Here is a 23,429-nt window from a genome sequence, read left to right as displayed (position 1 = left end):
TGCCCAGATGTGGGGCCGCCCACGTGGGGCCGGGGGAGCCCCGGACGTGAAGGCGGGGACCGGCGTCTCCCCGGACCGGGTCGGCGGTCCTGGGTCAGATGGAGACAGCACACATGTGCCCACTCGGGCCAGCACTCCGCGGAGGACACAGGGCACTCTCATGCCCTGCCTGCAACCTCAGCTTTCCTGCTGGTCGGCAGGCAGCAAAGCGGGCCGTCCCACGGGACTCGAGCCTCTGACCACACGCGGGAACACAGGCGACAGAAACAACCCACTTGGAGGCTGAGCGCCAGTGACTGACATCACTTCCTGATTAGAATTCGGGGGACTTTTCTGGGTTTTGCTTATTTTGGGCTTTTTCCAGTGGGATGATTGAGACTTTGATTTGATCCACAGTATCTTAGAACTCACCAGAACAATGGAAAATGAATGTAATGTTTATCGATATAGAGAAAAGTCCTCTGGCTAGAGAGATACCAAATAAAATCCAATTAAATTCTCCTGTGGTCACAGGTCTGGTTAATGAACAACCCTCGCTGAGCTGAGCAGTGAGTGAGCCGGCCCCAGCCTCTGCGCCTCAGGCCCCCTGCTCTGCAGGCCAGCCATCCACGCTGAGCACAGCCTGGCCCGCACCCAGTCAGGACCGGTCTGAGGGCCATGGACATGGGACTCCAGGGCGGCAGGCCCCGCGCCCCCACGTCCTGAGGGGAACCTCAGGACAGGAGAACCTCCATCCTCCCGGCGGAGAGCAGCCGGCACTGCCCTTCCTCATCTTTAGGCTCACAGACGTGATTTCTCAAATTACTGTGTTTCAGAACACAGCCTCTCGGCAAGGCCTACATGTTTTTATTCCGTCACTTGTTTCCAACTTCTAAACTCACTGTATATGTCAGTGTAGCTGGCATAAATTAAATGTGTGTTAGCAGAACCTTCCTTTCTCATTTTACTGATATTTCTGAGTTAGAGGGAAGGATCTCTGCCTATGGTAAAGAAAAGGAACACAATTATTTCCCAAAACTGATAAAGGATAAAGCAATATTCTTTTTAAGATCACCCATAATCCCAACAAGATTCCCAGGTTGTTCACTGGTAAGAAGTCCACCTGCCAATGCAGGAGACTCAGGTTTGATCCCTTGTTTGGGAAGATCCCCTGAAGAAGGAAATGGTTACCCACTCCAATATTCTTGCCTGGAGAATCCCACGGACAGAGGAGCCTGGAGGGCTACCGTTCATGGGGTTGCAAAAGAGTCAGACTCAACTTAGCAACTAAACAAGAAATAATCCCAACATCCAGGGGCAAGCCATGTGATACTTTGTCATATCTCAGTTGTCCTTCCATTTATTTTTACATTATAACATCATAAGGTTCTTATCATTTTAATTCTACTTTAAGAAAGAAAAAAAAAAACTTTCTCGAAGTTACAGTTTCCCGTGTCCTTGAAAACTCTACAGATTACTTTAAAGACTATACAGCAGTCTGTCCTCTAGAAAGCGATGGGTGCAGCCACTAAGCACTGCCTCACACAAGGCGCAGCAGGGGTGGCTGCCTTCCGAGCCTTTCTGTGACTTCAAGGGTGGTCTTTGCAAGGACGCAGTGGTCCCCGTGTTACAGAAAGAGAATCACAGAGCAGAGATATCTGGTTCAAGGTCTCACAGAGAAATCAAGATGCCTGCAAGAGCTCGCCGTTCCCACGTCAGCCTATACCCTCCAGCCTGAGTGCAGAGTAGGCTTCACCAGTTCAGTCTATTTAAACATCGGAATAATCGTTTCCAGCTTTTCACTGTACAGACCTCACTTTAATGTATCCAGCTTCTTGTGCTCGGCTGCTTTTGCAGAACCCTAATCCAGTGGTGACTGTGTGTGTGCTCAGTCGTTCAGTCTTATCCGACTCTGCGACTCCAGGACTGTAGCCCGCCAGGCTCCTCTGTCCATGGGATTCTCCAGGCAAGGATACTGGAGTGGGTAGCCATTCCCTTCTCCAGGGGATCTTCCTGACCCAGGGATCGAACCCATGTCTCCTGCACTGGCAGGCGGATTCTTTAGAAACTGAGCCACCACCAGGGGATCCAACTTCTTCCCACCACCCAAAGTGTATCCAGAGCCACGGAGATGGAGCCAAGTTGCTTTGCTTCATTTCCTCTCTTATTTCCCGTTGCAACAGCGAACCGCAGTGCAGGGGACAGGACCGAGGTGGGAGAGAGAGAAACAGGAGGAAAGAACCTAGATGGTCTGTAAAACAAAGACCCACAAGAACAAATAAACAAACAACGGGGTCCTTGAACTGACCGAGGCTGTGACCTGGGCATCGGGGGAGAGCAGACTGGCCTCGTGCGAGCTGTGAACTAACTGCCTCGCTGTCGCCGGACGCCAGGCCCATGAGGGGGCAGAGCCATCTGGACTTCAGGGAGGTCGGGCCGTCACAGGGCTCTCCCGCCCCCACCGGCCTGGGGGCCGCCAGCAGAGCCACGGCTCGCAGAGACCCACTCGGACGAAGCGGCCTCACTCTCAAATCTCTCTCACCCAGGCTCTCGTAAGGGCCAACTAACCGGAGCGACATCAAGAGCGGACGCTGCTCTGGGAAACCACACAGAGCTGCGTGTCACCAGGCGGCCCTCATGGCCGGCGTCCACCTCCTCAGAGCCACAGCGTGATGGCTACCTGCGTACCTCCGTGTTGGCCTCTCAGGAAGCGGTGTCCAAACGAGTGGATCCCCTCACACTTTAAAGACAGCGACAGGGCAGCACGGAGCCGTGCCTGCATTCTCTGAATGGATGTGCTGAGCGTCCTCCTCTGACCTGGTGGCCAGCTGCCATCTCCCTAACCCAAACCATGAAAAATTCTTACAAACCAAAGCACAAGCCCCTCTTTAGCAATGACATTTTCTGCCACCCGTTAATGAGCCAAACTGCTAGTCTGGACATGCTAGAGAAGGACCAAGTGCCAAGTGGAGAGACGCCGGGCTTTTATGTGTGCCTCTCTGAGATAAAGCAAAATGATACGTAATTTTGAATTATGTCATGATGCAGAATGCTGTGGTTTCCTGGAAATATGGGGCTAATCATTTATTCACTTAGGAATCAACTAGAGCATCAGTTGTCAGATTAAACTCCTTTAACGTTCCCAGTCTCCCTTGCAGGGTGTTAACACTCTAAGTACACTGAGGCCTTTGTGTATAGTTAAGCAGGAAAGAGGAGAAGGCTTTCTCATGTGCCAAACGGAAAGGGAAAACAAAAGTATCCTTTGCTGCCGTTGGGAGGCCGACACTTGGTGAGTTGCCACAGCAGCTCAGAAGCGCGCTCAGCCCCATGTGTGTCCAGCAGCAGGGCCGTCAGCTGCCCGGACAGCCAAACGGAGGCGGATGTCGGTGGGGCACCGTGGCCTCCTCGGCCGGTTCTCCCCGAGTCCACCCTCAAAGCCTGTAAATTGTTGCATCCACCTCTCCAAATCCCCCGCCTTCTTCTCACTCAGTAAACTGTAAACACACACCCTCAGTGAGCTTTGTTGCTTCAAAAACAACTAATCTTCACCCAGTATTGTCTTGAAATATTTCATCTAAAAACTATAGAAGATCACACTACTTACTTTTGGCAGAAATGTCATACAATTTTGTATTACCCCACATCCAGTAGCTATGTGCACACAGCTGTATTTCGTGGCTTCACAGGAATTTTCATCACGTGAGAACCAAGCATTTTCCTTTTGCTGTCTCCAGTGACTTGGTGTGTCCATGTCCTGAGGATCTTCTAGAAGCCACGCGAGCAGGAGAGACGAGCACACCAATTTGCAAGTCGCCAGCTGCCCAAGTGGAGCTGGGGGAATGAGGCGTATATTGATTTTGATTCCGTGATTTAGTATAAGGTCAAGAATTGTGGATAAAAAAAGAATTGTGGGTAAAGATTTCAACTTAAATATATATATATATATATATTTGAAGCAACTAAAAATGTTTCAAGCTCAAGAATTGTGGATAAAAAAAGAATTGTGGACAAAGATTTCAACTTAAATATATATATATATATTTGAAGCAGCTAGAAATGATTCAGAAATTTTGTACATTTACTTCTTTCCTCGCATATCTAGCTTGGTATTCTTAAAACTTTCTGGCATCCATCATGTTTTCCCTAGATAACTGTAAAGAAAGAATTTCGTCCGAGGTTTGTGAACCTTTTGAGGGAAGCCTGGCTATGTTTCTCCCATCTGTGTGGGTAGTGCCATAAAAGTTCCTTTTTCATTCAGATCTCCCTAGGAAAAACCAAAGTTCTGAAGCCACTGGCAAAGAAGCAGGAACAGATGTCACGTGCCATAAGGAGTCAGCATTAGAAACAAGTTTTCTGTTAGACTTTTTAATATAACTAATAATTCACACTTGCTGAGAGCAACTGGGTTAAAACAGTCATTATACATAACACACAGAGGAAAAGCCCGGGTATTAAGGCTTAGTTGGTAGATCATCCTAGAACGTTAATAGACAATGAATTTTAGCAAATTCTGGGAAACAGTAAAGGACAGGGAAGCCTGGTGTGCTATAGTCCACAGGGTCACAAAGAGTCCAACATGACTTAGCAGCTGAACAACAACAAAAAATCTCTAGCATACAGAACAGGACATGTATCCATCAAAGTAATGGTGAATATTCAGAAATATTTACCAACATATCATCAATGACCAAACACTGGAATTTCTGTTTTTAATCAGGGGTCACTGACATCACAGAGACAGTCACATGGAAAGGAGGTCTGTGTCTGGCAAAGTGATAAATGTTCTCTTTGTGGATATTATTTTCCTGCCTGGAGCTAATAATTAATATCATTTGATGTGCTAAGCATTCCCAATAGTGAAAGTTAAATCAGAACCCACTGAGTAGGGAACCAGAGTGTCACAGATAGAAACCAATTTTCTCAGTGTTAGAAGATCCCTGTTCCTCAGTGTTTGTTATCTGAGCATGTCTCACTTCCACAAAAATACCACACTGAATATTATATAGAAGATATGACTGTATTCACAATAGCCAAGACATGGAGACAACCTGAGCGTTGTTCCGGAGGAACGGATAAAGAAGAGGTGCTACGCACACGCCGCGGAACACTACTCAGCCATAGAGCGAGAGAAATAAGGATATCTGCGGTCACACCGAGAGCCCTAGAGGTCATCACACGAGGTGAAATCAGTCAGAGGCGGATGCCACTCGCCGTCACTCACACGTGGAATCTGAAGCATAGCACAGATGAGCTCACCTATAAAACAGAGACAGACGCACAGGGAGAGCAGCCCGTGGCCCCTGCAGTCAGGCGGTGGGGAGGGGCGGACTGGGCATCTAGGGTTAGCAGATGCAAGCTGGCATGTGGAGAATGGGAAAACAACAAGGGGGGCCCTACTGTATAGTGCAGGGAATTGCATTCAATATTCTATGATACTGGAGAAGGCAACGGCACCCCACTCCAGTACTCTTGCCTGGAAAATCCCATGGACGGAGGAGCCTGGTAGGCTGCAGTCCACGGGGTCTCGAAGAGTCAGACACAACTGAGCGATTTCACTTTCACTTTTCACTTTGATGCGTTGGAGAAGGAAATGGCAACCCACTCCAGTGTTCTTGCCTGGAGAATCCCAGGGACGGCAGAGCCTGGTGGGCTGCCGTCTACGGGGTCGCACAGAGTCGGGCGCGACTGAAGTGACTTAGTAGTAGTAGTCGTATTCTATGATAAACCATCCTGGAAATAACATGTAAAATTGAGTCAGGCTTCCTCGTGGCTCAGATGGTAAAGAATCTGCCTGCAATGCCACCACGGAAGCTCCCACTTGTAACACGTGGCAGAAGGGCTCGAAACCATCATTCAGGAGACTGGGTTCTGGGTCTTCCACCTGAAGCCAGCCCCAGACGTTGGCATGCCCACTGAGCAGGCGGCAGTTCCCTTGTCTGTGAAATGAGAACAACTGTGTGAAGGGTGAAGCCCCCGTGGGCCCAGCCCCGCGCGCTCACTGTGGCGGGGGGTCCAGGGCTGCCCAGCCCCTGCTGTCCTCCGGGGCCTCCAGTCTGAGGACGCTCCCACGGCCTTGCTTTCGGTCAGGGTCAGTTCTCCCCCAGCTACTGCTGGGGGCGCCCCTGGAGTTTCTCTTCCCCAGGTTCACACACTATTAGCAGAGGCTCTTGTTTTTGCTTTTAAGGTTAAAAAGCCCTTAGGTTTCAAATAAAATAATACCTAAAGAAATAATTTCAGTAATAAGCAGGGCATAAAGTAGCATTTTCAGTTCAATTTAACAAACGTCATGGAGCACTGTCTCTACAGTGATATGAATGTTTCAGGAGCTGATAAGGGAGGCTAACGCTTTCTCCCCACAGGGAGTTTGCGGTTTAGCGAACAGCAGTGGGGGTGGGGAGGCCAAGACAACACAGACGCGGGAGGCGGCAGAACAGAACACCCAGAGAACTCAGAGGCTGCTGGTCAGTCGGAAAACGCAGAAGTGTGGACGGGGCTCTGCACTTGAGAGGGGGCCTGAGAGCTGGACAGGCTTCCTGGGTAGGGGCAGATGGCCCGAGTCCAGGAGGGGCCCAAGCCCCCAGCCCCGCACCCCCGGCCACAGGAGTTATGCCCGCAACGCTCTGAGCCGCAGCAGCCCCATAGGAAGATGCAACTGATGGGAGGAACGGCAAAAAGCCTCCGAAATCACAGATGAATGAAAAGTGCAGAAAATAACATTTTGTTCCGACATTCACCTCATCAAAAGCACCCCCCTCAGGTCCCCACCCAAAGCACTGACTCCGAAACTAATGTGCTTCCGTGTGAGGAGTCACCTCAAAGAACTGCCGAGGAAGCCCTGGTGTGCTCTGCTTTCCTGGTTATCCACGCGGAAGGGTGGAGGCTCCAGGGCACCATCCCAGGAGCTCACTCCCTGCAGTGAAACCCTCAGTTCTGTATGTTATGCACACGAAACCTATCTCCAGCCTCCAGCAGAACACAAGTTATCCACGCTGCACCCATCATTGCTAAATGGTACACAACTTGTAAATTTTGGGGAATTGTGCAAATCTTGGGCCTCTGTGAACACTCTTAAAAGGTCCTCCATTAATCCCCCAGGTCCTAATCAGGAGGATTCCAGGGGCGATACCACTGTTTGTATCAGGAATCCTGGAGCTTCATCATAAAAGGTGGCTGGTTTAGAATTCAGCTCAAATTCAAAAAACACGAGTCTACACTGAGTAACAAAGACAAGCAAGGAAAACTAACGGCCCGCATGCAAAGTGATAAAGGAGCTTGTACCTCTCGAGTGGAAAAGGTTCCAAAGTCTTTTCCCTGTAATTTGCATTGTAGTTTGTAAGATTTATCGGTTCTCATTCAAGTCACCAGAAATACAATGGAGAATTTTATATTAATTGGAACATTAATAATGCATTTCTAAGCTAAATGATGTCCTTGGGATTTCAAAGGAAATCTCAGAAACGCGTGGCTGAAGTGCTCCGCGCCACCAGACAGGCTGAGCCCCTCATCAGGTATTCATTTGAATGGATTTTTCCTTCAGCGCGTCCACAGGCATTCGGTAAATTGGCGGATAAAGCAAATGTATTCGTGTAAACTCGTTTGATTAGCACCTCCTGCCCTTCCAAATGAGGGAATAACATTCTGGGATTCTCTCACAGAAGCTATTTCAGTTGGCTGTATTCAATATGCACTGCATCCCTTAAAGGCTACAGTTTTATTAAAAGCCTAACAATTACATAACCAAGAACATTCCACATGTGAGAAGGAATCATTAGAGTTTCCTTCTTCTCAGAGGCTGTGAATCCCTGGAACTTTATCCAAAAAGGGATGGAATAACAATGGTGCCCGCTCTGCAAGGGCTAGAGGCCAAGCCCCGTAGAGTAGCTCCTGATCAGAGAGCCCTCGAAGCACCTCTGGCTCTGCTGGGGCCTGAAGCTCACGTTACTAAGAGGTGAGACCCGGGAGTGAGGCGGTGTCCTGTGTCCACGTGGGGGACCACAGGAGCCTCGCAGGAACGGCCACAGCAAACCGCCAGGATGGGGCGACCTCCTCATCACAAGGCAGAATGAAGACTCTGGACAGAAGGAAGGCAAACTCCAAGAGTCACCATGTTTGTCCAAAACCACAAAACCAGACAGACCGCTAGAAGTCGGGACAGCGCTTACCCTTCAGGAGGAAGAAGGTCACAACCGCGCTGTGTGAGACCCTGGGGTCCCCTTCTCTGTCTCGGCAGTAATTAAGTGGATCTCAGCTTCTGGACAATTTGCTAAACTGCGGTTTACATTTTGCTCACTTCTCTGTATGCATGTTATTCTTCACTTGAAAAAACTACTGCAAATAGAAACAACAACAAAAACCCTGCAAGGCGGTGAACCCCAAAAGGGCAGCAATTCTGTCTGCCCACTGGTCCCTGCCCACCTAGCCCCTCCAGACCCAGCTGCGGGGGCGGGTCACCCAGGGGAGCAGAAATTCCCTCGTGGGACAGGACTGTGTGATCAGGATTACCTGCCCTGCGGTCGACGCTGTCATCATCTTTCTCTGCTTTCTTCAGTGTCTGATACTCTATGAGTTGGTAAAAACAAGTATTCATCTTACTCTGTTATTTACAAAATCTAAGTAACAGCCTTAGTTGCATTAAACATACAAAGAGTGAGAGACTATGCACCAGTGTTGCTCTTATTCAGGAACTTCCTGGCTCACTCAGCTTCAGTCTACCTGCATGACCGAGTCTCAGAACGTCAGAAAACTGCAGGAGAGACCTTACACCGTGCACCTGGGGGGCGCGTGTGAACACGGCCGTGTGACAAAGCCCTGCTGGTGGACAGCGCCCAGCCAGGCTGCTCTAGGGGACAGACTGACAGTTGCCTGCAGGCTAGGACTCCTCTCTGCAGAGAACTGCTTTCTTCCTATTCTATTGCTTAGTCACACTAATATATCTAACAAGCGACATCATATAAACACCTCCAAAAATGCTAAAAAGCCCTCTGACAAATTCACCCCCATTCTTAGTGCAAACACTCAATGAAATATGCATGGGTGGTTATTTTCACAACATAATTAAATGCATCTTAATCCAAATGCCGACATCATGCTTTTTTAATAAAATTTTATGTATTTGAGGTATAACACGTAATGTTTCAATATACATATGCATTGTGAAATGATTACTACGTTGAGCTAATTTACATCCATCATCTCACCTAATTACCACTGTGTGTGTGTGTGTGTGTGTGTGGTGAAAGCACTTAAAATCTACACTCTTAGAAAATTTCAAAGACGGTATTATGAACTATACTGTTATGCTATACATTACCCTCTAGAATTTACCCATCCCGTGTAACACAAACTCTACTTTTGACCAGCATCTCCTCAATCCCCTTCCCCGCACCCCGGGCAGCCAATGTTCTGTTTCTATGAGTTTGACTTTCTTAGATCCCACACAGAAGGAGATCACACAGTACTTTCCTTCTGTATCTGGCTTATTTCACTGAGCATATTCACAAGAGCCACGATATGGAAACAACCTAAGCATCCCTCAGTGGAGGAACGGATAAAGAAACCATGAAAGATGGATGATAGGTAGGTAGGCAGATAGATCGGAAGAAGGGAATACTATTTATCTGAAACACAGAAGGCAGTCCTGCCATTTTTGCCCACAGGGATGAACCAGGAGAACCCTACGCTAAGTGAGCAGTTAGAGCCTTGCTTCGTCGTGAGGGTGGACAGTGCTGACTTCAGGAAGCTCGAGTGAAGACTGAGTAGGAGAGTAACAGCAAAACCACCCTGGACAGTGGTTTCCAAATGCAAGGGGCTGTTGTCAGTCCCCACCACAACGCACTGCTCCCAGCGGGAAGATACAGTCTCCGCCCAGCCCGTCCAGCGGGGACCTAGTTCCCCACGTGCTTCTGCCCGTTTACACCTCACTTCTCAGGTACAGCTTTGACCTGGGCTCTGGCTCTTCTCAAAAGGCATTACTACTTTAAGAAATCACGAGAAAGAAAATGGTGGAGACAGAAGGGAGTCGCAGGGACGGGGGCTGTGCTGTGTCTTACTGGAAGCAAGACAGTTAGGCCAGCTCCAAGATTTCATGCTGTCTTCTTGAGCCACATCCACTCTTTTAATATTTAAGAAAAACTAGAATAAGAAAACAAGCAACCCAAGTGCCCACTAGGTCATGAGTGGACGCTGGTACATCCGCAGGACAGAGTATTCTTCAGCAAAAAATAAAAAGGAGTGAAGTGCCAAATAGATGAACTCTGAAAGCACTGTACCGAGTAAAAGTCAGCCACAAGAACCACAGAGGACACGGTTCCATTTCTGTGAACTGCCCACAGCCGGCCGATCTACAGACTGGGAGGCTGGGGGTGATGGGACGTGACCCCGAAAGGGCGCAGGGTCTCTCTTTGAGGGACAAGAATGTTCTAAATGCCAGCGGTGACAGTCGCACAAACCTGAGAATGAGCTAAAACCACGGCAGTGAACACTCTCAGGCTGAACTGTGTGCCATGTGAGCTACATCTCAATAAAGTTGTTATTGAACTAAATAACAGCTTTTTTTTCTTTCCATCCTCGTTGGGGTGACCGTTATCACCTGATCTATGTGTCTGGACTGTGTGACAAATGTGTTTTTCTCATGCATTATACATGTAACTTAAAACAGTGCTCACGGGCACCTGGGCGGAGGGCACGTCCTTCCTTCACCGGGGGCAAGAGCTCTGCAAATTAACAGTTCAGTGAAGCGGGTAATGGGTCCTCTGCAGGCACCAGAACCCCTGTGGGGGCGTGGGGTTCCCGTGTGAGCGGGCTACTTGCAGCCCAGGACAGTGTGGTCAGGGCCCGAAGCTCCTCAGTGGCGGGGGCTCTGCAGGGACACCCAGAGCCTTCGGCCTGCACGCGTCTCCACAGCACGCTCTGCAAACGCGTGTGACCATGGCTTCTGCACGTGCCCCACGTGCTCAGCACACATCGCAGGACATGTGAGCACACATGTACTACAAGCGTGTCTCTTGCCAGGAGGTGGGACATCTCCGTTTTTGCCCACAGCCTCTCCTTCCAGAGACCACACGCATTTGAGGTCTGCAGGTCTGGGCGGTTTGTGAGATCGTGTCCACGGCCCCATCCTTGGGCAAAAGTTGGCTTTGGTCTCTCAGGACCTTCCATGCAGGGGTGTTTTCTGGGAAGAGCCCCTGGTGGTGGGGGGGGGGCGGTCCTGGGAGCAGCCCCTCCCTACAGACAGCAGCTGGGGCCTCTCAGGTCTGAGGGTTCCCGGCACACACAGAGGAAACACACCAGCAGCTGGGAGACAGGACACAGGACCTGCCGAGAGCTCCTGGAAATCTGGGACTCGGGATCCTGGCCACTGTCTGCTCAAGCGGCCAGCGCGGTGCCCAGCCCCCCAGGACAGGAGCCCCAAGCCACCCCAAGGCCAGACTTTCTCTTCCTCCTCCCACAGGATTCCTGGGGTCTGACCTGACCCTAGGTAAGCCCAGAGCTCTGAAAATCAAATCCACACTTGAAAAGCAACAGGGACCTGTGGCAAATTCAAGCTCAGCATGCTGGCCAGTACCCCAGGCCCCAGACTTCAGTAAGACAAACAAGCACCCTCTGGAGCTGTGTGTCTATCAGGGCTCTGGCCACACCACAATAGCTGCCGAGGTCAGCGGGCTCTACAGGGTCTAAACTCAGCAGGCAAGCCCCTTCCATGCCCGCCCACTCTCCTTTGTCATATGTGGTGCAAACCATCCACAATCAGCCACCATCAGGGCTGGCTGACCGTCCGGGATGCTGACCATCCATTGGAACAGCACCCGCATGGGGACGCTGCGGGTATGGAGACATCTCAGCACTCCCCCAAGTCAAGACTCTCTCCCTGGAGCCCAAATGCCCCTCTGCCCACATTCGAGGACCCAGCCCTGCAGAGTTGTGTGTCTGTCTACACAATTGGTAGACCGGTTATTAGGCGGTCACATCTCTGGTTCTGAAAACCTCATCCTAGAGAAGCTGGTTTATTTCAGGATTTCAAACATTTCAGTACAGTCTTTCCTCTACTTTTTTGTACCCTAATATATCAGCCAGCATAGAAATAAAGTTACTACAAACAGCTGGCCTAAATTACTCTCCCAGCCCCTCTGTGAACAGTTTCTGTGGGTTGCAGAATATGCATATTTTCTACGCCCCACATTTGGCTGATAGATGTTGTTGCAGGCGCTGGGTAGTATGGTTAAAAATGTTTCTCTTTCATTTCTGAGTCTTTAATTTTATGTTTGAGCTCTGCATAAAAATAGCTTATAATTGCTTTTTGACAGTAATAAGCCTAAGATTGTGACTCAAAATTTTGAGATATTATGTTCTTTTGTAATTGTATTCAATGAATATAGTTCAATATGGAACTTAAAAAGAATTCCAGCTTGTGCAGTTCCTATATTCCACTGACACATTAAAGTCACAGTGAAAGTGGGCCGATCAGAGGCCTGACTGGGGTCCACACCTACTTTCTAAGGAAGCTCACCTCCACCAGAGGAAGGGTTTTCTTGCAGAAGCTGTGAGTGGAGAAGGAGAACCTTTAGAACCTTCCACCCGCTTTCCTGACACCTGCCTGCACTGCACCCGAGCACCACAGATAGAGCCTACAACATGAAGAACTTTAAGTCTGATTTTCCCTAAAAGACAATGTGCGGAAATTTCTCACATTGCATAGAGAATTGTTTAATATGAATAAAATATGGTCAGAAAATATGGTCACTGAACACAGTGACAGATTTTCTTTTCTTGGGCTCCAAAATCACTGCAGACAATGACTATAGTCATGAAATTAAAAGACGCTTGCTCCTTGCAAGGAAAGCTATAACAAACCTAGACATCATATTAAAATGCAGAGACATCACTTTGCCAACAAAGTTCCATATAGTCAAATCTATGGCTTTTCAGTAGTCATGTATGGATGTGATTCTTGGACCATAAAGAAGGCTGAGTGCTGAAGAATTGATGCCTTTGAACTGCGGTGCTGGGAAAGACTCTTGAGAGTTCCTTGGACAACAAGGAGATCAAACCAGTCAATCCAAAATGAAATCAACCCTGAATATTCACTGAAGGGACTGATGCTGAAGCTGAAGCTCCAATACACTGGCCACCTGATGCAAAGCGCCAACTCACTAGAAAAGACCCCGAGGCTGGGAAAGATTGAGGGCAGAATGAGAAGGAGGCAACAAAGGACAAGACAGTTGGATGGCATCACCGGCTCAACAGACATGAGTCTGAGCATACTCTGGGAGATGGTAAAGGACAGGGAGGCCTGGCGTGCTGCAGTCCATGGGGCCACAAAGAGTCAGACACAACTTAGCAACTAAACAACAACCACAGAAATTAAAAGCCAGAAACACACAATGCTTTCCTCACACGAACTGAGACTGATATGCCTTTAAGCAATGAAGACATTACCCAGGGATGGGGTGAGCTGCTGAAAACTGATGTGAGAACTCAAACAATGGTCTAGAAACATGAGAATAAAATCTGTAAAGAGTGTCCCACAGCCACCAATTCTGTGTAGAGTTTTCATTTATTTTTTGGTTTTCAAGCTTCTTCAATAAAACATAGGTGCACAAATGTCCCCAGTTTACATTTCAATGAACGGCTTCTGCCAGGCTAGGGGGTGGGGCTCAGGGTGGGTGCAGGGGGGAGGGTATGGGATTCAGAAAGCCCCCAGAATTTAAAACCTGTCACTCTCACATGTATTAAAGTCACATCACCACCATTTTCCTCAGTAGCAAGAGAAACCCAGAACAGTTTTCAGACACAGAGACTGTCATCCTGAAGTAAGGAGAGAGAGGTGGCAATAAGGCAGAAGTAAAATGCAACTGAATGATGTTTCTCAAGGCCAGTGTCTCCATGGTGATGGCGGGTCCTCTGCAGACAGATGTCTCGGAGCCTCAGGCTCTGTATCCACGTCCCAGACCAGGTCAGAGGAGCAGGGCCCTGCCACCATCATGACGTTCATCACGAACTGAGGCGAGCAGCCAGATTCTCCTTTCTAAACTTCAGAAGTGACAGAGTAAATATTTTCACGCTCAAAATAGGAAACAGTTAATGAGAAACACAGTTCACTTCCAATAAATTACGTATTTTTAAACAGTGTGAATGCATGAAACGAGATAATACGGGCAGAGAGCAGAGCCCTGGGGTGGCAGCAGTGGTGAGGATGCTGACGGTGACAGCCACGCCCACCTTGGGGCTGGCAGAGACCCCGGATGTGGCCACCCTGGGCTCCCAGTCTGGGGCCTCCGTTTAGAAGCAGATGTCCTGGTGAGCAGCTCTGTGCCTCTCACATCACTGACAGCAGCAGCAACGGGACTGCGGTTCTCTTCTGGGAGAGGAGACATACTCTCCTGGCTTCTCCTCAATGAGTATTTTTTCACTCTTACATTAGGTGAGGCTCGTTGCCATTCCAAAACTGGCCCATCTTCATAAACGTGACTTTCTCTAAGCTGCCAAACACCATCACCTCCTTAGGCATTCAGACTTTGCCCCCAGTTTTTCATTAACCAGAAAGCACTTGATTCTATGAAAATGAGCAACACTGGGTCGTAATGACATTGCTCTGAGCACTTCTGTCTGTCTCAGCCGCAACCCCCCGCCCCCTCCGCCAACCCCGCTGGAGCCCATCACCAGAGCTCTGTCTGGGGTGTGGCCGCTTTGGACTCAGACACACGGCAGAGAGCCAAAGCTAGTGATGTAATGAGAATGTCACTCAAAATTTTATAGACTTTAATATGGACATTCAACTTCCATTTCTTTGAAAGTTGAGCAAGAAATGACAATTCTGCTAGCACCAGTACCAAACACTCATTTTATATGGGGTTTTAAAATGTAGGGGATTGCAAATCTAATGCCTTATTCATGCTGCAAATTACTCTCCTTGGCATTGAAATATAACCACAATTAAACCTGCAGTAAAGTGTTACACGAAAGCCCTGATTGCTTCCAGCAGAATCCTGAGCTTTCTTGGGACGCCAGGCATTGATGGCTGAGCCATCACTTCTGTCATCCACTTTTATTTCCTGCCCAACAGTCCCCCAAAAGAGTTGGTTCTTGGCTTTCTGCAGTGTGGGTTTCCGTTCCCCAGGACTGGGTCCATGAAAGAACCCAAGATACACCCCTGACCCTCGTGTCCATGATCCGTTAGCTGTACCCACCTCTTCCAGCATCCTCACTCCTGGCCAGGTCTATTTCATCACTTTCCAGCTCTAGGAAGCATGTGATTTCAGGTCTTAGAGCTATGTTTCCAGTTCCTGCACCATGAAAGCAACCAAGTCAGTCACCCAACACCTCCTGAGTGCGTTGTGCTGGGAACGAAGAAATAGGAAAAACAGACAGTCTCTGGCCTCAGGAAAGGTGCCTTCTGGTGAGGACAAGTGATATTAAAACAAAGAGCCAGTGTGCCGAGTCCTCTGAGGGTGCCTAGTGGAGGGAGCATCAAGGAACAGAAAGATCAGAGCACACACACGTGGGCAGAGTCGGGACAGGCTGTGGTGTCCACTCTTGGGAAGCTCACTTATTTAAGACCAACAAGGACCTACTGTACAGCATCAGGAATTCTGCTCAGTGTCATGTGTCAGCCTAGATGGGAGGGGAGTTTGGGGGCGAATGGATACATACATATATATAGCTGAGTCCCTTTGCTGTCCACCTGAAACTATCACAGCATTGTTAATTGGCTACGTGTGTGCTAAGTCAAGACAAGGCTGTGGTCCTAATGTGAACACAGCCTTGTCTAACTCAGTGAAACTAAGCCATGCAGATGACACCACCCTTATGGCAGAAAGTGAAGAGGAACTAAAAAGCCTCTTGATGAAAGTGAAAGAGGAGAGTGAAAAAGGTGGCTTAAAGCTCAACATTCAGAAAATGAAGATCATGGCATCCGGTCCCATCACTTCATGGGAAATAGATGGGGAAACAGTGGAAACAATGTCAGACTTTACTTTGGGGGGGGGCTTCAAAATCACTGCAGATTGTGATTGCAGCCATGAAATTAAAAGACGCTTACTCCTTGGAAGAAAAGTTATGACCAACCTAGATAGCATATTCAAAAACAGAGACATTACTTTGCCGACTAAGGTCCGTCTAGTCAAGGCTATGGGTTTTCCAGTGGTCATGTATGGATGTGAGAGTTGGACTGTGAAGAAGGCTGAGTGCCAAAGAATTGATGCTTTTGAACTGTGGTGTTGGAGAAGACTCTTGAGAGTCCCTTGGACTGCAAGGAGATCCAACCAGCCCATTCTGAAGGAGATCAGCCCTGGGATTTCTTTGGAAGGAATGATGCTAAAGCTGAAACTCCAGTACTTTGGCCACCTCATGTGAAGAGTTGACTCATTGGAAAAGACTCTGATGCTGGGAGGGACTGGGGGCAGGAGGAGAAGGGGACGACAGAGGATGAGATGGCTGGATGGCATCACTGATTTGATGGACATGAGTCTGAGTGAACTCCGGGAGTTGGTGATGGACAGGTAGGCCTGGCGTGCTGCGATTCATGGGGTCTCAAAGAGTCGGACACAACTGAGCGACTGAACTGAACTGAACTGAACTGTGGGGCCACCCAAGATGGACAGGCATGGTGGAGAGGTCTGACAGAATGTGGTCCACTGCAGAAGGGAATGGTAAACCACTTCAGTATTCTTACCTTGAGAACCTCATGAACAGTATGAAAAGGAAAAATGATAGGATACTGAAAGAGGAACTCCCCAGGTAGGTAGGTGCCCAATATGCTACTGGAGATCAGTGGAGAAATAACTCCATAAAGAATGAAGGGATGGAGCCAAAGCAAAAACAATACCCGGTTGTGGATGTGACTGGTGATAGAAGCAAGGTCAGATGCTGTAAAGAGCAATATTGCATAGGAACCTGGTATGTCAGGTCCATAAATCAAGGCAAATTGGAAGTGGTCGAACAGGAGATGGCAAGAGTAAACATCGACATTCTAGGAATCAGCGAACTAAAATGGACTGGAATGGGTGAATTTAACTCAGATGACCATTATATCTACTACTGTGGGCAGGAATCCCTCAGAAGAAATGGAGTAGCCATCATAGTCAACAAAAGAGTCTGAAATGCAGTGCTTGGATCCAATCTCAAAAACGACAGAATGATCTCTGTTCATTTTCAAGGCAAACCATTCAATATCACAGTAATCCAAGACTATGCCCCAACCAGTAACGCTGAAGAAGCTGAAGTTGAACGGTTCTATGAAGACCTACAAGACCTTTTAGAACTAACACCCAAAAAAGATGTCCTTTTCATTATAGGGGACTGGAATGCAAGAGTAGGAAGTCAAGAAACACCTGGAGTAACAGGCAAATTTGGCCTTGGAATATGGAATGAAGCAGGGCAAAGGCTAATAGAGTTTTGCCAAGAGAACACATTGGCCATAGCAAACACCCTCTTCCAACAACACAAGAGAAGACTCTACACATGGACATCACCAGATGGTCAACATCAAAATCAGATTGGTTATATTCTTTGCAGCCAAAGATGGAAAAGCTCTATACAGTCAGCAAAAACAAGACTGGGAGCTGACCATGGCTCAGAACATGAACTCCTTATTGCCAAATTCAGACTTAAATTGAAGAAAGTAGGGAAAACCATTAGATCATTCAGGTATGACCTAAATCAAATCCCTTATGATTATACAGTGGAAGTGAGAAATAGATTTAAGGGCCTAGATCTGATAGATAGAGTGCCTGATGAACTATGGAATGAGGTTCGTGACATTGTACAGGAGACAGGGATCAAGACCATCCCCATGGAGAAGAAATGCAAAAAAGCAAAATGGCTGTCTGGGGAGGCCTTACAAATAGCTGTGAAAAGAAGAGAAGCAAAAAGCAAAGGAGAAAAGGAAAGATATAAACATCTGAATGCAGAGTTCCAAAGAATAGCAAGAAGAGAACAGAAAGCCTTCTTCAGCAGTCAATGCAAAGAAATAGAGGAAAACAGCAGAACGGGAAAGACTAGAGATCTCCTTAAGAAAATTAGAGATACCAAGGGAACATTTCATGCAAAGATGGGCTCGATAAAGGACAGAAATGGTATGGACCTAACAGAAGCAGAAGATATTAAGAAGTGGCAAGAATACACAGAAGAACTGTACAAAAAAGATCTTCATGACCAAGATAATCATGATGGTGTGATCACTCACATAGAGCCAGACATCTTGGAATGTGAAGTCAAGTGGGCCTTAGAAAGCGTCACTACGAACAAAGCTAGTGGAGGTGATGGAATTCCAGTAGAGCTATTTCAAATCCTGAATGATGATGCTGTGAAAGTGCCACACTCAATATGCAATACGTGAACCGTGAAATTCCAGATGTTCAAGCTGGTTTTAGAAAAGGCAGAGGAACCAGAGATCAAATTGCCAATATCCGCTGGATCATGGAAAAAGCAAGAGAGTTCAGAAAAACATCTACTTCTACTTTATTGACTATGTCAAAGCCTTTGACTGTGTGGATCACAATAAACTGTGGAAAATTCTTCAAGAGATGGGAATACCAGACCACCTGACCTGCCTCTTAAGAAATCTGTATGCAGGTCAGGAAGCAACAGTTAGAACTGGACATGGAACAACAGACTGGTTCCAAATAGGAAAAGGAGTATGTCAAGGCTGTATATTGTCACCCTGCTTATTTAACTTCTATGCAGAATACATCATGAGAAACGCTGGGCTGGAAGAAGCACAAGCTGGAATCAAGAATGCTGGGAGAAATATCAATAACCTCAGATATGCAGAGGACACCACCCTTATGGAAGAAAGTGAAGAGGAACTAAAAAGCCTCTTGGTGAAAGTGAAAGAGGAGAGTGAAAAAGGTGGCTTAAAGCTCAACATTTAGAAAACGAAGACCATGGCATCTGGTCCCATCACTTCATGGCAAATAGATGGGGAAACAGTGGAAACAGTGTCAGACTTTATTTTGGGGCTCCAAAATCACTGCAGATGGTGATTGCAGCCATGAAATTAAAAGACGCTTACTCCTTGGAAGAAAAGTTATGACCAACCTAGATAGCATATTCAAAAGCAGAGATATTACTTTGCCAACAAAGGTCCGTCTAGTAAGGCTATAGTTTTTCCAGTGGTCATATATGGATATGAGAGTTGGACTATAAAGAAAGCTGAGCGCCGAAGAATTGATGCTTTGGAACTGGTGTTGGAGAAGACTCTTGAGAGTCCCTTGGACTGCAAGGAGATCCAACCAGTCCATCCTAAAGGAGATTAGTCCTGGGTGTTCATTGGAAGGACTGATGCTAAAGCTGAAACTCCAATACTTTGGCCACCTCATGCGAAGAGTTGATTCATTGGAAAAGATTCTGATGTTGGGAGGGATTGGCGGCAGGAGGAGAAGGGGACGACAGAGGATGAGATGGCTGAATGGCATCACCAACTCAATGGACGTGAGTCTGAGTGAACTCCGGGAGTTGGTGATGGACAGGGAAGCCTGGCATGCTGCGATTCATGGGTTCGCAAAGAGTCAGACAAGACTGAGCGACTGAACTGAACTGAACTGAACTGTGTTAAGTCACTTCAGTCGTGCACAACTCTTTGCAACCCTGTAGAGCATAGCCCGCCAGTCTCCTGTGTCCATGGGATTCCTCAGACAAGAATACTGGAGTGGCTTTTCCTCTCCCAGGGCATCTTCTGGACCCAGTAATCAAATCTGTGTCTCCTGCATCAGCAGGCTACTAGCACCACCTGGGAAGCCCTAAATGACTATACTTCAATATAAAATAAAAAGGTGGGTTTTTTTTTTAATTATTGAGACTCTACAATTTAATCCCTGGGAGAGATAAAGGGACATGAGAAGAGTTCCTAAGGGTGAGAAAGATGCAGCCAACTCACAGTTGACCCCTCGACCCACCCACAGCCCAGCTGGAGGCAGGTCACTCTCATCACCGTGAGCCTAGGTTTCTGAAAAGGGCAGGAGTGGGGATGAACAGCTGTAGTTGTGAAATTCAGGACAGTGTTCCGGAGTGAGACATAAAACAGATGCAGAAGGTTTAGCCAGAAATCAGGAAAGCATAGTGTGAACCAATGTGCTGGGTAGAAACTATTTAAAACACAAAAACTCTGTGTGTCAGAAAAAAACAGGGTGGACACAGCTCCAGGCACACAGGCGCTGGGAGGCCGTCCAGCTCAGATGCGCTCGGCATCAGCCTCCACAGGGAGAGGGGGGCATCTTGTCTGTTCTGACCTGTCTCACCAACATCTGGTCATTTGAGAACAAATCAAAGGCAGGAAAAGAACACTTTAGCACATTTGACATACTGATGTCAATTTGGTTTTTAAGAAACTAAAGAAACAGGAATGGCTTAGTAAATAATAACTAGAAAAGCTATATTTTCACAATATCAATGGATCTCTAAAGCAAAAACCCCAACCAAATAAAAAGGCCTGGGTGCTGCCACCAGGAGGCGAATAGCATAGGGGGGACAACCCAGGGGTCGAACCCACGTCTCCTGCATTGGCAGGTGGATTCTTTACCCCTGGGCGTTTATGATATTACACTGAGTTTACTAAAAGGCACAAGAAGCATATTTTGGTAACACACACAAAGGCGGAGTATCATGGGTTGCCAGCTGCCCCTCGATCCCCCTGGACACCTGACAGGGGACCAGGGAGGATGAAAGTCCTCAGGTGACACAAATCTGTGATGATACCAGGGGACGGAACATCTCGACAAAGCAGGACAGGGCGGAGGTCGCAACCCTGGAGTGGCCCAGAGGTACCTCTGTCAACCCTTCCCCAACACAGCCCAGACCATCAGTGGCCATCGGTGGCTGTCGGTGGCTGTCGGTGGCCGTCGGTGGCATCAGTGACCGACGGTGACCTCAGTGGCCGTCATTGACTGTCAGTGACCTCAGTGGCCATCGGTGACTGTCAGTGACCTCAGTGGCCATCGGAGACCATCAGTGGCCGTCAGTGACCTGGATGCCAGGCTGCGTGAGCATGGCTGGTGGGGGGTGGGGGCCAGGGGAACCCCCCCCAAGGACCCCCTCCTGCCACACACACTGAGCAATCACATCAGAGAGTGGCCATCCCTGAGTAAGAGCATGTGGACAGAGGGTCCAGGGACACCTGGGGTCCCCCCACCCCAAGGTGCTGGGAGGAGGCGTGCCTGCTTCCCATCCCCAGGCCACTCCCAGGAGATCAGAAGATGAGTTTACAGGACGTCCAAGCTGATCCAGGACTCAGCAAGGCAGAAGATAAATAACAACAAAGAGAGATCCCTGAGACGCCGAAGGAACGAACAGGCAAGAACTCAGAAGAACAACTGCTTACTTCAAAGAACCAAGGGAGACGTTAGGAGGACGAGAAAGAGTAAAGATGAAGACCGTGAGGTCGGAGAGAGGGGGCGGCGCCACAAACAGTGGAAATAGAGGGCTCTGGGAGGGGTGGGCCGGCAGTGAGGCAGACAGGTCCCCAGGAGACCGGCCTCCGGGGGCAGGGGGCAGAGGCCAGCCCAGGACATCCCCACGTGGAGGACACAGGTCCTCACACTAAAGCATGTGAGAGCACCAACAGGGAAGACTCGGGAAACTCTGCCCTCGACACCCGTCCTGACCAGGACCGGGCACAGGGAGACCCCCGGACAGCCAGCAGGGAGGCCGAGCCCAGCCCAGCCCAGCACACAGCCGGCCAGCAGGACTGACCCCGGGACCAGGGGACCCTGGGAGTTTGTGAGATAAAGGGAGACGTCTACACAACACAAAACATGTGCTGAGTCAGAGCCATTCTGGACCAGCGTCCACAATGGTGTATCAGCCTGGGTTCCGTCATCCACCCAGGGAGCGCGTATGCAGGCAAACGAGAATGTGCTTTAGTATTACCTTTGAAATTAAAGTTTCCAGAGCCTTACAATGAAACTTATGTCAAATTAATTTCTGGGGCTCAATGAAGCTTAAAATGAATTCATAATGAGGTACATTTAAGACGTGTATATAGGGGTTTGGAGGGGCTGATCAAAGAGGTCCCCTTCCTGCCATTAACTCTAATTTCGTGATTATGACACATTTTATCCCGCACGATGCATAATCTGAGAGATGATATGCTTTTACAATCACTGCATATGCAGAATGTGTGACCGAATGGAAGTTGAGTATTGCTACATTACTATCACCATTATTAGTTAATTGAGTATCAACAATGTGCACACTCTTATGAGAGACAAAGAAGAGAGAGTTCCTCTGTTGGAGATTTATATTTTAATTTAGACATACTTATAATTCCAATATAACACATACAACCTGAGAAAATCATTGTCTCAAAACTGCAAGAATTTCCTGAAATATGTGCTTACAAATCCTGATGACTGGGTGTCAACAAAGCGCAATATTTCAGAGATTCTGCTTTCACAGAAAAGAAGGTATTTTGCATTTTTCACATGCAAATATTAAAAACTTTAAGAGCATATCTTAATAAACTCAGCTTCCTCAGAAAATGAAATGTGGAGCATTATAAGGACAGAGGAAAATGTGCAGAACTTCTGAATCTACTTCTCGTGTATTGCTACCTTGATTCCATGATTATTACATTTGAGCTGAGAGGGTAAAAATGGATATATTGTTTAATCTAGTTCAGACACAGATTCCTAATGATATACACAAGATTTGTACTTCTGTGTTCTCCTTCCTAAACAACACACATTCAGCGAGAAACAGACAAATCATAGCATTTGTGGCGTGAGCATGGTTATGCAGACAGTTTTATTCCATCACCATTTGGAGAAAATGTCCAGTGAAGACAACTGTGAACTACTCCAGGGCGGAGACGGCAGGACTCACCCACTCCTGAGCCCCTCCGGGACATAGGCCATGCCCAGCCGGAGCCGTCGGGGCAGCCCCTCGGGCGGTCAGAAGGCGCACTCCCGGCCCCAAGACACAGGCCACAGGAGACAAGGAGCCCTGCAGCACGCTGCCCCAGACCCGTGGGGAAGAGCCGCAGGGTCCACGGGAAACACAACAGCCCTCCGCCAGGAATGGCATACCCCTCCCTCCAGCAGCCGGACCGTGTGCTCACGGGATGACTGGCATTCTGCCAGTCGTATAACTGGGGGAAGTTATTCACATTCATAGGTTTATACACAGAAACCCAGTGTCGCTCATACAAATAATAAAGAAAATTCGATAATCATCTAATCATACAGAAGATTCACAAGATAGGGTGAGTCTTGAAAGTGAACACAGACCACCAGGAAGTCACAGCCGAGCCGCCCCCGACCCTGGACGTGGGGGGCTCCCTGGCCTCCCGCGGGGACGCCCCCCACCCCCACATCGTCCAGCTCTGTCTCCACTTCCCCATGGACTGGCATTTTCTCTTTTTTTCAATGTTTTATTCTTTTACCTAAAACCTCAAATCTTTTTCTGGAAGAAGTCATGATATAAATACATACAAAATTAGTTAACTAAAACCTTAAATG

The sequence above is a fragment of the Ovis canadensis genome, chromosome 23 (genome assembly GCF_042477335.2).
Source record: "Ovis canadensis isolate MfBH-ARS-UI-01 breed Bighorn chromosome 23, ARS-UI_OviCan_v2, whole genome shotgun sequence".
In the NCBI taxonomy this organism is placed as follows: domain Eukaryota; kingdom Metazoa; phylum Chordata; class Mammalia; order Artiodactyla; family Bovidae; genus Ovis; species Ovis canadensis.
This window is presented reverse-complemented; position numbering follows the sequence as displayed.